The 14,590-nt window shown below is 41.5% G+C and overlaps 1 pseudogene; it reads right to left on the reverse strand.

Moving 5' to 3' along the window:
• Positions 1-4,125: 4,125 nt before the first annotated feature.
• Positions 4,126-14,210, reverse strand: LOC117717327 (eukaryotic translation initiation factor 2D pseudogene; annotated as a pseudogene).
• Between the last annotated feature and the right edge of the window lie 380 nt (positions 14,211-14,590).

Consider the following 14,590-nt stretch of genomic DNA (forward strand, 5'->3'; position numbering starts at 1 on the left):
CAAAATGGATGGCTGTCATAACAGAAGATCTGAGTTCAGTTCCCAGTACCTACAATAGGTGGCTAATATCCACTTGTAACTCCAGCTTGAGGGGACTCCGATGCTCTGACTGCTATTGAAGCCAACACAAACACACATGCACATACCCACACATGCACACACCCGCACATGCCTGCATACAGCCAGAGTCACAGATAAATATGCGTGTGCATGTGCATGCACACACACACACACACAAATACAAAAAAAATTTAAAAATTTAGAATTTCTGATTTATGAACTTCAAGTTGCTTTCCATTGCAGCCATTATGATGTCTGATTATCTTTGGTCCACTTGTCTTCCTATATTATTGTTGTTCACAACATTGTATCATAAGTGTGCTTTCTTTAATGGCTGCTTAAAAAACCTTGAAAAATATATTCTTATACCTTTTGCATATCTGAAAACATTTTTATTTCATATTTATTTTTGATTGAGAGTTTTGCTTGCTATAACATTCTCAATTATAAATGTTTATCACTTAGAATGTTCCAAGCAATTGATTTGTTATATTCCAGGTTTTAGCACTGGTAATGAGAAATGCTATTCTGTTTCCCATGTCTTACAAATTATATATTCTGTCTGTCTATCTATCTATCTATCTATCTATCTATCTATCTATCTATCTATCTATCTATCTATAATTATATCTGTATTTATTGAATATTTTTTCTGTCTACTTTTCTGTGATCTTTTCCCTCTGTGTTTTGAATTACCTAGTGGTAAATCTTGGTGTATATGTGTATGCATATGTATGTGCACATGAATGTGTGTGCATGTGTGTGTGTGTGTATTTATAACATTGTATAGCTTAGTTTTGCCTAATGTAATATAAAACTAATTATTCAGTTCTGGAATTTTTGCTCAAGTTACTTGATTCTTTCCTTCCTTTTGATTTTTCCCTCCTGCCCTTCTTCTACCATTAATCAAATAATGACTGTCCTGAAAGGCTCATTTAAATATTTTTAAATTTATAACAATTTTTTTTACCTTTTGATTTTTTGATCTGTTTGCTAGGAGAATTTCACAGTCACCTTTCGAGCATTTAAAGATGTTTAATTTTTATTCTCCTGTTTTAATTTATAAGGACTTTTTCTTTTCATTATGGGAAAATTCATTCTAATTTTGTTTTAAAAATAATTTCTCTCTCTTCTCTCTTTTCTGATATTCCTTGCAGTTTGGTTTCACGGCCTCTGCTGTCTTCTCATCTAGGGTGGTATTTTCTGGCCTTTCGTTTTATTCTTCCATTCACGCTGTTTCCGAACCTCTCATGAGTCTTGCATGCCTATTCATAACTATGGACAGAACACTGCTCGGGAATATCCTGTGTCTCAGACCAGGGCTTCCTTGCAGGTAGGTGTTGTCTTGAGCAGTAGGAAAGGGAACATAAGGAGTGCCTTCAGAAATTAATATCCATTTATAAAGACAAAAAAATAAAGTGTCGTAGTGTCAATTCAACAATTTCCTGCAATGTCTGTGACAAATAAGGCCTGTCATGGACTTTTTAAAGAAAAGAACGGTTGTGTTGAACCCATTTGAAACACCCGAATGGCGCGTGCTATGGTTAGTACTTCAGGCATACATAGGCAGACATGGAACTACTTGTGATTCAAGTCTTGCACCTGCTTTTAAGGGCTTTAACTGTCTTCGACTTCTTTTTGACCTCTCTTTTTAGTTATTTTCTGCCATTAACTATGTTAATAGAAATAGAAATTGCCCATACCCACTATTGCCAAATGAGATGGAATAGAGAGAAATGAGGCTTTGTGACCCAAATCAAATAATACTCCACCAAGAAGGAAGCCTGACTCTGCAGGATGGAAGCCACTGGAAGTGGGGAAAGGGGATTGTCTCTGACTGTCTGCTTCCTTATGACTCTTCGCTCTCCCAAGGTATGCTCAAATGAATTAAAAACAACAACAACAACAACAATCAAACAAAAAACCTCAACCCCCCACAAAAACAAACAAAACTCCCCTCGTGTATGTTATAATATTTTAAATAAAAGTTTATGCAGGTCCCACAGCAACTGGGACAATGCAGGGGTAGAGGAGGAGAGCTTATTCTGACTGTTACTTGTCTGTAGAATCTATTCCCCTAATTGGGCTGACTTGTCTGGCTTCAGTGGGAGAGGATGTGCCTAGTCTTGCAATGACTTGGGTGGGTTGGTACCCAAGGAGACACCCCCGCCCCCAGAGGTGAAGGGGAGTGGTGTTTTGGGAAGGGGCTGTGTGAGGGGTGCTGAAAGTAGAGGGGGACTGTTATTAGGATGTAAAGTGAATAAATAAATGAAAAATAAAACAAATGAAGAAAAGCACCCAAAATATGTTTGTTTGTTTATGTATTTATTATGTATTTTATGCTCATTGGTGTTTTGTCCAAATGTATGGCTATGTGAGGCTCTAGTTCTTCTGGTGTGTAAATCCATAGAGCTTGAAAGTAAATGCTACTGAGCATGCAGGTGGCCCATGCAGGAATCAGGAAAAGCAGAACTCTAGTCTGTATCACCCAGGCTTAGAACAGTGATGGCTGCTGTTCAGTATTTGTTATAGAAAATTCTTTCATTTTAAGTAGTCAGAGGCCAGAAGCCTGGTGCTCAGAATTCTGGAAGCACCATGAAGGAAAAATTAGGTTGTACCATGATTTGGAACTTTCTGTCATTACAATAGACATTGAAGCCCATGTGTTCTCCACTATTTCCAAGTGATATAGTGGAGAATAAAGCAATGCAGACTTGAAAAGTTTTTAAGAAACTATTAGAAAAAATGTACTGGTGCATCCTGGTCCCTGTGCAAGCCTATAGCTCTTGTGCTGACACTTACATGTATGTTGATGTATCATGTGTATCCTGTTACTTCTTGCATACACTTGGCCCTTTTCTCTTGAGATGCAGGTTTTACCCCCTTTACTAGAACTTTGTCTCATTTTTCTATACCATCTAGCTCAGATTTGTTTTCTGTAAATGGTTCCTTCCTGCACAAGATGTGGAAGGGAGTAAGTGGGCAGAGTTATGAACATGACTGCTTGCTCTGAGGGAGGGTCCACACGTCCAATTGTACCCTTTGTATGCAGCCCTCCAATTACATCCCCAGTTTCTTTATTTCTCAGTTTGGTATTTGTTTAAAAAAAAGGAATATATGCCACCTTATGGATCATAGTTTATGAGGAAGACAGATGAATTTGATTCATCTTCCTCGTCCAACAGTAAACTGGTAGAATTGGTATGGAAGGTTGGAAGAGTGTAAAGAATTTTAAAGAACTCTAGTCATTCATCCAGCTCTGGTGGGCTTTGGAAGAAATAAGGATGTGAGAATCTCCTGAGCTCTCTCTGGGTTGGGTCAATGACATAAAATGAATGGAAAAGTAATTTGGGGCATACTTTTCTGGGATGGGAAATACAGAAGGAGCAGTTAAAGCTGTAGAAAGGGATAACTGGATTAAGGCAGTTTGGGTTTTATGTGCATAAAAGCAAAACGGGAAGATTTTATTCCAAAAGACATCCTGTGTTTTTTGATCAGGTTCTAGTGACATATTGTAACAGAATAAAACCAGGTGACTATAAAGAGCCCCTGTACTGTCTTTCGCATGGCTCAGCAGGCAGAGTTGTTCACAGAGTGAGCCAAAGCCGATGCCATAATTCACACAGGTCAGATCTGTGCCACAGTGTCTTTTGTCCTAACTGCAGACGTCTCTCCTTGCAGCCTCTGATCTCCTGGCATCTCAGTGTTCTTCAGAGACATTGTGGCATTGTGACAAAACAAAACCAAGAGGTGTTGTGAGGGGAAGTTTGGCTGAAGCCAGTGCTTCATGGACAGCATTGTCAGTGACTTGTACTGATAATCCTAGCCCTAAGGTTTATTTTCTAATTGACTATTTTTGTTTATTTACTTATTTCTGAGAATAAAAGCTTTCAGTAAAGAATTACAATTTTTATTTGCAAAAGCTGAAACTGCTCATATCAGTTATCAGCTCAGAACTTGGGCTCCCATGGGATTCACTGCATAAAATGAGTCTTGTCACTTTTTTTTGCCAGGTTTGGGGGCCTTTTCTAAGCCTTGGATTTATTTTCCCGGGAGCCGATACTCTTAAAGCAATAGCTGGCCAAGGTGGTGGATTTGGTTTCCCTGGACCTACACAGTCTTTGCCCCAGGGGCAAGAGAGTCCATGGTGCTGGTCTGACATCTCTGCCAGAGAATGGCAGCCACTGAGCATGGGTCTAGACCATAGGTCTCCAAGTTCTGGACCACAGTCACCTTTTTATTACGATTTTATTCTGTGTAAGGATTATATCAGTTGGATATACTTTCCCTTTCTGTAGAACGGGTGCCTGGCCAGGAAATGTCGCTTGGTAGGCAGGCTGCAGATTTTTCAAACACTTGGTGAGGCGACAGTGCCTCAGATACTTCATGACCAAGTGCTGCCCATTGTTCTCGAAGATGCAGTCACATAAGGTCGGATCCAACCTCACCAGATTTCTGTTGCCTGCATCCACCAAGTTGTTTCTCTTGGCATAGTCAGTGATGATCCTTTGAACCTCACTGCCCTCAAGGGTGCTATTATTCTTGTGACCAGACTCCGGGAAGAGCTGGGTCATGCTGGCAGGGACACAGCAGAGGGATTTAATATCTGGAGTGAGACAGGGCTGTTTCCTGCTACCTTCCTGGACAGTCAGTCCGGTGCCTCCAGTCCACAGACACAATGCTCTTCATCCTGATCTCAGCTCCTTAACCTGGACAATCAGCTCCTGCTGCATGTGGTGCAGGAACTTAGAGAACTTATTATAGCTTGATTTCTTTATATCCAGTTGCTGTCCTTCAGGGCAACAGGAAAATATATGATTGCCAAGGAGTGTGCTGGTGAACAAAGACAGGTCAGCTTTTTTGACTCGACTCTTCAAGGCATGCAGGAAGCACTGTTGTGACAGCTCATCCATTTTGAAGGGCTCTTGAAGGGCTACCATCCAAGGAATCCTGGCTCAGGATCCTGGAGCTGATGTCTTCAGAGGTTTCTGGGGGAGAAACCTTCCCATTCTCCTCTCCACCCAGGGCCAGGGTTTTCATGCAGACCAAGGTCTGCCTTCTCTTCGTTGCTATCTGGTGGATCCACTGCTAGTGAGGCCTGAAGCCAGCATCTGAATTGTAGACATGGCAGCCACGCCGAACTCTGTTCTCAAAAGTACCAATAGAGGCAGACCAATAGAGGGCGCCACTACCCCTTGAAGCATCAAATCTGCACCCTCCTCCCACCCCCCCACTAGGTTTTTTTTTTTTTTTTCTAGAGTTTTTTGTTTGTTTTGCATACCAGAGGCCATGCTATAAAGGCTGGTAGAAGATCAAGGGAGGACTACACTGTTGGATACAAATTTTTCTCCAGTTCAAATAGTGGGTTACCACCACTTGGATACATTCACTGCATCTCCTTTGTGAACACACTACTTTAGGTTTAGCTCCTCTTTTCCAGGTATCAATTCAGAGACTTAGTCTGCTCCAAAGGTAGGGAAAACAGCTGTAATATTAGCTCGACGTTTTCTCCTGTCTGATCCCTTGATGGCTGTGTTGGACTTGACCCGAAAGGCCTTAGCAAACATGTCCTGCTGGCGTAGCCCAGAAAAGAGAAGAGCACAGATGCCATGGATGGTCAACAAAACGAGGGTGTGGCAGCTCCCCAGCCTTCAACCCTGGAGGTAGCCTGAAGACTCAGGGCCAAAAAGCAGCCAGGTGGGAACCCGGGTAGGGTGCTTGCTGACCTGTCCTAGTCCTCGAACTGTAATTGACTATTTTAAAAAGACGAGCAAACCTTGGTTGTTCCTTTTACAAAGAAATAGGTTGATGATCAAAACAGAGCAAAATGCAACTCAGTCTTTTATTTTCATTTTCCACCTTGGGTAGCAAGGCCTTTCCACGAGTTCTTAGTTCTGTAATCTCCAAACTTCTACACGAGCAGTTTCTGAGTAAGACAGGATATCTGCATTATTGTTTGGATTTCTTTTATGTATTTGAACATTAAAATGCAAGCTTATAGCTTTAATCCCCAGTTTTGTTTCTACAAGCGGTTATTAGACAAGTGTCATTTTCAGATGTGCACAAGGCTTAGTCTGTCAGAAGTGGCTCAGGGATTATCAAAATGTAATTATCCCTAACTTTTTAATTTAAAGGAACAGCTAATATAAGCAAATGAACTTAGGCTGTTGAGGTTTTGCGTATGAACAAACTGTGCATTTAAATGCTCAGACTGGAAGTCTAATGATATTTTGTGACTACCTCCCCACTTCTCCTGTATGTACAGATATTATAACCCTTAAGCCGAAAGCAGGTATCATCGGAAGTATAGATGTATTAGATATGGTAATATTCAGGCTGGGCAAGAACACACTCTGATAAATGGATGTGTACCAGGCGTGTGGGTCACTGGTGTGATTGAGTTGAGCAATTGGTAGGCTGTAAAAGGAAGCGTAAGCTCCGAGAAAGGCTGGCAGTCGGGAGAAGTAGGACTGTTAAGGTTTTTAGAACCTGCTTTTCAGAAAATGTGGAAATGGAAAGGGTCCTCTGGAGGGTGGTCTCCTCCGGCTCCGTCAGGGGTCACTTTTCATTGCACTGGCCTGGGTGCGCTAAGAGGGGATGGATAGAAAAGGCTTGCTGATTTTAAGTACTGCACACTGATTTAGGAGGTGGAAAGCCCTGACTTTGCCACTTTTGAACTCTGTAGGCTGGCAGGTGGTTTAACTGCCTTAACCTCTCAACTTCCTAACCTAGAGTCAGGATAATGTAAATCTCATGGGGTTGCTTCAGTAGTTAGCTGCAATGGTGTATATTAGAAAATTTCAAATGGCCCACAGGAAAATGCCGTGAATGCTTGCTGGCATGGCTTTTAAATTGTGGCTACGGTTTTAAAGGTAATAAGGAGACCCAAGAAAAGCATTCAGGTATCCTGAAGCAAGAAATGAGAGGAGAGAATGCATTAACTAGTGAAGTGTTAGAGACTGTTGTAAGGTGATCTAAGTAATTGCTACAAAAAATCTGAGCCGATAGGGATTTTTTAATCTAACTGATCAGGTTAGCCAGGAAAAGATATGGCACTTGGAAAGAAGCAAGGGCTGGCTGGAGAGTGAAACAAAGAATGAGCCTAGATCAGATGAGCTTGGTAAAGTGTGGGTTAGGAGGAAGATTGGACAAGAAGTCAGGGAATGAGGAAATTTTGAATTGCACTTCCTTAGGTAATGTGTTCAGTTAGTGTTGTTTCTGCTTGGGCAAAACCATATAATATAGGCAAAGAAAAATCGTGCCCAGCAATCTTTACATTTTATCACAGAGGGAAATAATTGCAGTTCGGTATGTTTCCAACTTCATGTAGAATATGAAGCGAAAGCCTCCAGAGGTGCAATCTTCAAGGCACTTTGTCACTTCCTTTACACAGAACAAATGCTTTGCCTGGTGATATGAATGCCGAGTGTCCATAGGGTTAGGTTTCAGTGGATTAGCTGAGTTTTTCTTATCTTTCGCCTACATCGTTGCCCTAAGTCCCTATAACGTATGACAAGGGCTTGCTTTTCACAGCTGGTTATAATACTTGAAAGGAAAATGCCAGGAAAGTAGCACATGTTGATAATATCATATTAAAGTACAAAATGATAGGGATGGGACATATTCTGTATGTGAATGTCACTGAGAGCAAAAGAGACCATTTGGCATCTGACAGGGTTAAGAAAGGAGAGTGATACGGAAATCATGGACATACACACACACACACACACACACACACACACACACACACACACACACGCATGACACTATAAGACTGTGTCTGCTTTAAAGAAGTGGAATTAGTAGATATGTTAAATATAATTAGTAATTATAATGAATTAGTAAATGAAAGGATGAAAGGAATTAGTAAATATAATGATATGTACTAACTATCAGTTAGTACATATCATTATATTTGGCTTGAGTGGTTTTTAAATAAGTAACAACATCTCCAATATTTAAAGGTGTGTTGTCTTGTCATTGTTCTATACTTTGTCCCTTTGCAACTTTGAGCTATGCCGTGAAGAATCTCGTTCCCTGCTAGAAGGTTTGGCATGAGGAGAACTGGGCAGTTGAGTGGGTATCTCTCTCTCTCTCTCTCTCTGTCTCTCTCTGTGTGTGTGTGGTGTGCAAGCGTGAGTGGTTCTGGAGTAGGGAGAGGCTCTGAAGTAAATGGAGACTGACAGTGTGTGCAAGTCAGTGGTCAGCACCACCGAAGCAGGTGAAGAGCACTTGCAAGAGCTTAGCCTTACAGCAGAGGTGCTTTCTCCAGGGACTGTTGCAAGTGTGAGCACAGCCAGTGGGGAGTGACAATGTGAGTGTCCTTCCCCAGCAAGCAGAAAGTTAAAAGGAAACAGAATCAACACTCTGGAGAAACTTAGTATCTAGCCCTTTCTTTTCTTCCTTCCTTCCTTCCTTCCTTCCTTCCTTCCTTCCTTCCTCTCTCTCTCTCTCTCTCTCTCTCTCTCTCTCTCTCTCTCTCTCTCTCTCTCTCTTTCTTTCTTTTAACTAGCTCCCTCCTTTTATTTTAAATTTGTAAATCCATCCAAATGATGTATTAGACAATCTTAATCCCTTTAAAGGTCTCTCTCCTTCTCATTCTGTCTCTGTCTCTATATCTCTCTCGTCCCTGCCCCACCTCTGTGTGTGTGTGTGTGTGTGTTTAGTGAAAGGGAAGAGAGAAGAGTCTCCCATGTGCTAGCTGTTACTGATGTTGAGATAATTAAGGACACTGTCTCACTTTAACTCCCCCAGTACATCAGATGAGATCAGATGAGATCAGATGAGAGAAGTTTCCATTTCTCACACAGAGAAGAAACCACATGCTTTTGTTTTTAAATATCAAAAAATTTCTATTATTTTTTTTGAGACAATGGCTTTCTTATGTGGCTCAAGGTAGCCAGGAATCAAGGATGACCTTGAACTCCTGAGTCTCCTGCCTCTACTTCTAAAGTTCTGAGATTGCAGACATGCCCACCATGACTGTTAGAAACTGGGCCTTTGTATAACTTTTTCAAGGTCACATACCATGTCAATGTCAAGGCTTGAGGGAGAACAGGCTCCAATATTCTGATTCTATAAACAGACGGTCAGAAGCAGAGAACTGGTTTATAGCAGTTTCTCTGACACTGGAACCAAATAATAAGAAAATCCAGGAGCAATTGCAATGGCAGTTGGCTTCATCTAAACATGTAAGTAAATTCAAAAGCACCAGCGACATCTTGTATGACTGAATAAACAGTCCTTAGCTGATCAGTTCCTGTTGGAGAATCTGCAGCATGGATGTTTCTGCAGTGGATTTAAGCTTCTGTTCTGTCAGCTGAGCTTTGTTTTCTTCCAGGAAGCTCCAGGCCCCACTGACCCACTGTTCTCTGCAGCCTCTGTAATCTTCCTTGTTGTTTGAGACTGTCTCTCTCTTTAGCCAAATCCCACTCCCAGTTTGAACCTTTTGGCTAGTAAGTTTTTCTTCTAAACTACGATGCATTAAAATATATTTTTTTAAAAAGTATTTTGTCGTATTTGGCTGTTGTTTACGCACTGCCAACGTTAATACCGTTCTGTCTTCCTTTCCCCATCACTCAGTGCCTTCCTCCATTACTTGGCCGAGCCTTGCTTCATGACTAATTACAAATGTGTAGGACAACAGAATCAGTCACATGTTAGCCATGCTTTCCTTCAAGGTAGCTCAACGTTGAAAGCTTGAGCAAATGCGTGGCCTGTTTATAAGCACAGGACTTGAAGACCACATGGCCAGCCCTCCCCCATTGACTCACCATTGACTCCAAGTGCCCCAGATGTGGGATGCTGGGTAAGCTTCCTACTGTTCAGATTTCTTTATCTTGTCTTACCTCCTGCAGTTGGCAAGACTGAACAAATTAACAACCTCAGAATATTTGAAACAGTACCTGAAATGTAAATACAGGACAAGAGTATGCAATCATCTTTTTTTTTTTTTAAAGACAAATATCTATGAAGGAGGGAACGGTCATAGTTTCCTTACTTAGAATACATTAGAATACAATTTGTAAGCCTATACCAGTCGATTGGTTTAAATAGTTGTTTGCCACAACCAAGTTTCCCAATACAAAGGAGCCTATGTTAGCTGATAGGATTATTGAGGGAAAGATGGACAAAGTAACATAGGAAGCCTGGAAAACATGGCTGAAAGTGTTGAATCCATTCTTTCCTTCTACAAGGGCAAATTCACAGACGCCAGCCATGCCCAGAGGCGGCACAGTGATGACGACTGTGGTCCTCTTAGCTGGAGTGGTGGTGATGGCTACTTCAGGACACACTCAAGCTCTGGGTAGGGTAGGGGGGCTCATTACAGATCCTTCTCTGATATCGACTTTTCCAAAGGTAGCTAAATCCTCCAGCTGGGTAGCTGGATGCAATCAGATTCTCTGTGGGAGCATAAGAGGATAAATGACTCACCTCCAGCACACAGGCCAGCAAGATTCATTCAGTTCTAGAGCCGACGAGTGTAAAATTTTAATGCAGCAGATTTTAGTATTTTTATCTACATTTCAGAGGGGATAGCAGGGATGACATAAAGTCTATCAAAACAAAATTTCCATTTTAATATACATTTCAAAGTGCAATCTACTCTTTTTGACCCCTAAGAATGAGACCCTTCAAGGGACACTCTTTCACACATGCTCCGAAATTGAACCAGGTGCTTAATTTTCTTCACCCAGGCAATACTCTTTCAGAAAATTACTGCATTACAGGATAAAAATCCTCTAAAGATTTAGACTAGGACTTAATATTGGTAGCACAGTTTTTTTCTCTTTTAACCTGAGACTTAAAAAGTACAAGAACTTTTTGACTGCTATCTCCAAAAATGTAGTAACAGTTTGAAACTGAAGTTTCCGCTGTCCAGTGAGTTGATAGCAAGTCGTCTTATGATATGTCAAACATTCCACTGTTCTTTCTGCTTTATTTTTTAAAGATTTATTTATTTATTTATTTATTTATTTATTTATTTATTTATTTGATGTCTTCACCATCGCTCTCTTCAGACACACCAGAAGAGGGCATCCGACCCCATTGCAGATGGTTGTGAGCCACCACATGGTTGCTGGGAATTGAACTCAGGATAGAGCAGTCAGTGCTCTTAACCGCTGAGCCATCTCTCCAGCCCCTCTTACTGCTTTATAAAACATTTCCTAGGCAGGATCCTCCGTTAAAAATAAGGCCACACTGTCCTTTTAAAAGCTTGATAAACCCAAGTTTTAAAGGTGACTGAAAACTAGATTCTTTCATTTGCTTGGTGATGAAATTGGGTGTCTACAGTTTGTTTGGAATAATCTCCACTCTACTCCCCAAAATGTCATTGGCAACCAGGAAGGTTTAAAGGTGAATATTTTAATGGTATGGCTGAATTTCAACTGAGGTTTATGATGTGAGATGTGATGCTATTATATTGTTACAAAATTGATGTTCACACCAGAGACTTGGTATCCAGATACTAGGTAAGCTTCCCAGTTCCCGTCACTGTGTAGGGGACCTGCTGTCATACCCTCTACCCTGTCACTCTCTTGGAATGTCTTTCTGCTCACATTAACATACGTTCTTTCCTTACTAGGTAGTGTAGTTACTGCTGCCTCTGAGAGACCAGATCTTGAGTTCAGACTCCATCTTTGAGAACCTGACCTAAGGTTGAACAAACAAGCCAGCACCTAGCACCAGTTTCCAGGTCACTCCCACACAAGAACAATTTCCAGGTTCCTCTTTGTAACAAGCCTGCCCCTGGCACTTCACTTACTAACAACCACCAATGCAGAGGAAAGCAGAAGTTAAGTTTATGGCTTGGTTTTCTGTTGTGGATAGCCTCGGCCTTGTATTTTGATGTTAATTCCCCTTTCCAGGGAAGGGCTGCAGAGGAGGAGTGAATCATCACACAGGCGATTTCTGATTTCTAGTGAACCTTCTGCCCATCTTAATTTGTAAAATAAAGGTTGGAGCCAGTGATTGGGCAGAAGAAGGGGAGGTGGAGAAATAAAGGTTGGTGGGAAAAGAGCAGAGGGAGAGAGGAGATGACTAGCTTCTAAGGCTAGTTTATAAGTGAGTCTGAGGAACAGAGAGATAAGCTTAAGACTTGGCAACAAAGTCTAGAAGATAATTTACTAAAGCTAGCAGATCAAAATATGAGGCCGAGACCGAGGCTATCCACAACAGCTTCCAGCACCAGGCCGAGGCTATCCACAACAGCTTCCAGCACCGGGCCGAGGCTATCCACAACAGCTTCCAGCACCAACCAGTTATGTTAAAGGGCAATACAATTCTGTAACGCCCCCCCCCCCCCCCCATTAAATGTGTGCTAGGCTAGAAACACCCTTGCTTGACTGCTTACCTATATAAATAAGTGCTTAAAATTGGGCTCAGGGATACACCCTCCAGTTCTGCTTCATCAGAGATGGTGGTGTGTGAAGACCCCCAAACTCGGGAGACCCTTACTCAAGTCTCCGGAAGTCTCGACCACCCACAAACTCCAAGACACCATACCTGGATGCAATCAGCAGAGGTTTATTAGGGAAGGTTGGCTAGCCAACGGTCAAATCTGCTCGTCCACGCAGGAACAGAATTTTGACAAAAGGCCAGCAAGCTGAGGGAGTTTTTAATAACGTGGGGTGGGGAAAGGAAGGAATTTTCACGCCATTACACATGATTGGTTGCATTTTCGAGTGGTTACACATGATTGGTTGTTTTACAAATTTTGAACATAACACTGGGAAGACCAAGGGGGGGAGGGGTAACCAAGAACAGTGGAACATTTCAGAGGAACCCAGCCCAAATGATCCAGAGTCATGTGAAAATCACTCTGCACACTCATTCCTCTCAAGAATGTAACTTTACTACGTCACTGTGCCCCACCCTGTCACTTACCAACTATTTCAGATTAACTATTTTTCTTCCCTGAGGCTTGAGGAATGTTAATCTAGCAAGTGTCCTCTGATTCAGGGATAATGTCCTCCACCCGGAATGTATCCGGGGGCAGTGAAAATCTTACATTCCGTTCCGCTTTCTGGAACTTACATTCTTTTGCTCAGTTCTAGGGTAAAGAAAAAGCCTGTGTATATATATATATATATATATATATATATATATATATATATATATATATATCTTTAAAATTTTTCACTCTACAGTGTGGTCCAAGCTTGACCTTGAATAAAGACCCTACCTAGTATGATTACATTGGAGTCGGCTCCTTGGTGGTCTTTTGAGGTTCATGAAATGGGCACAACACCTCCATACACTCCTTCTTTCTCTATTATCATAAGAGCCAAAGTTAGCCTGTAAGCCCCACCTTCGCAAGGGCTCCCTGGAATGCTAGAAATTATAGTTTCTGGAAAATAACAAATCCATATGGAAGCTATGTCGGCCTATGGTTTGGACCTTAGGAAATGCCTACAATATGTGCTTTCTTATCACTTGCTGGGAAAACAGGAGTAGACCTAACCAGAGTTCATTTTTCTTGTCAGTATTTAATTAAAGCTTGCTTCAAATTTGCCACAAAATTGTGGAACTGGTTTTTCTCTTGTGAATCTCAGAATTAACACTTATCAAGCATCTTTGCATTGCTTACCACTGTCCATCCTCTTCAGACAGGGAAATCCTTAAAGAAAAAAGCCCTGATAATTTTATGTGTGGCCATTTCTACAGGGCCAAGAGTAGAGTTGACTTTACTCTTAGATGCTTAGCAGACATTCAGCAAATGTGATGCGAGTTCAGAATCTTTTATATATGATTTTATATATGATTTTATATATGATGATTTTATATATGATTTTATATATGATTTTTCACTCATGAACAGTACCTTGCTTTCTTGGAACAAATACATTTTAAACAAAACAATCGAGTCACCTTTTGTAGATGTGATACATAGAACAAATAATTTTTGTACTAGTCAAAGACTATTCTGTTCTTTAAAAATCTACACTTATTAATTTAGTGTGTGTGCATGTATGTGTGTGTCTGTGTGTGTGTGTGTGTCTCTGTGTGTGTGTGTTGCTCACCTGTGAATGCCAGGGTGTACTGACAGAGGGCAGATAGCAGCTTGAGGAGTTCAGTTCTTTCCTTCTACCATGAGACATCTGGACATCATCAGGCTTGGCCTTAGGTGTCTTCACACTCTGAGCCATATTGACGTCTCTGTTATGCTGTTCTTCTTCCTCCTCCTCCTTCTCCTCCTCCTCCTCCTCCTCCTCTTCCTCCTCCTCCTCTTCCTCCTCCTCCTTCTTCTCCTCTTCCTCCTCCTCCTCCTCCTCCTCCTCCTCCTCCTCCTCCTCCTCCTCTTCTTCTTCCTCTTCCTCTTCCTCTTCCTCTTCTTCTTCTTCCTCTTCCTCTTCCTCTTCCTCTTCCTCTTCTTCTTCTTTTAATTAATTTATTTTATGTTCGCAAGTACACTGTTGCTCTCCTCAGACACCAGAAGAGGGCATCGTATTCTACTACCATGTGGTTGCTGAGAATTGAACTCAGGACCTCTGAGACAATGCTCTTAACCACTGAGCCATCTCGTCAG

The sequence above is a fragment of the Arvicanthis niloticus genome, chromosome 11 (assembly GCF_011762505.2).
Source record: "Arvicanthis niloticus isolate mArvNil1 chromosome 11, mArvNil1.pat.X, whole genome shotgun sequence".
Taxonomy (NCBI): Eukaryota; Metazoa; Chordata; class Mammalia; order Rodentia; family Muridae; genus Arvicanthis; species Arvicanthis niloticus.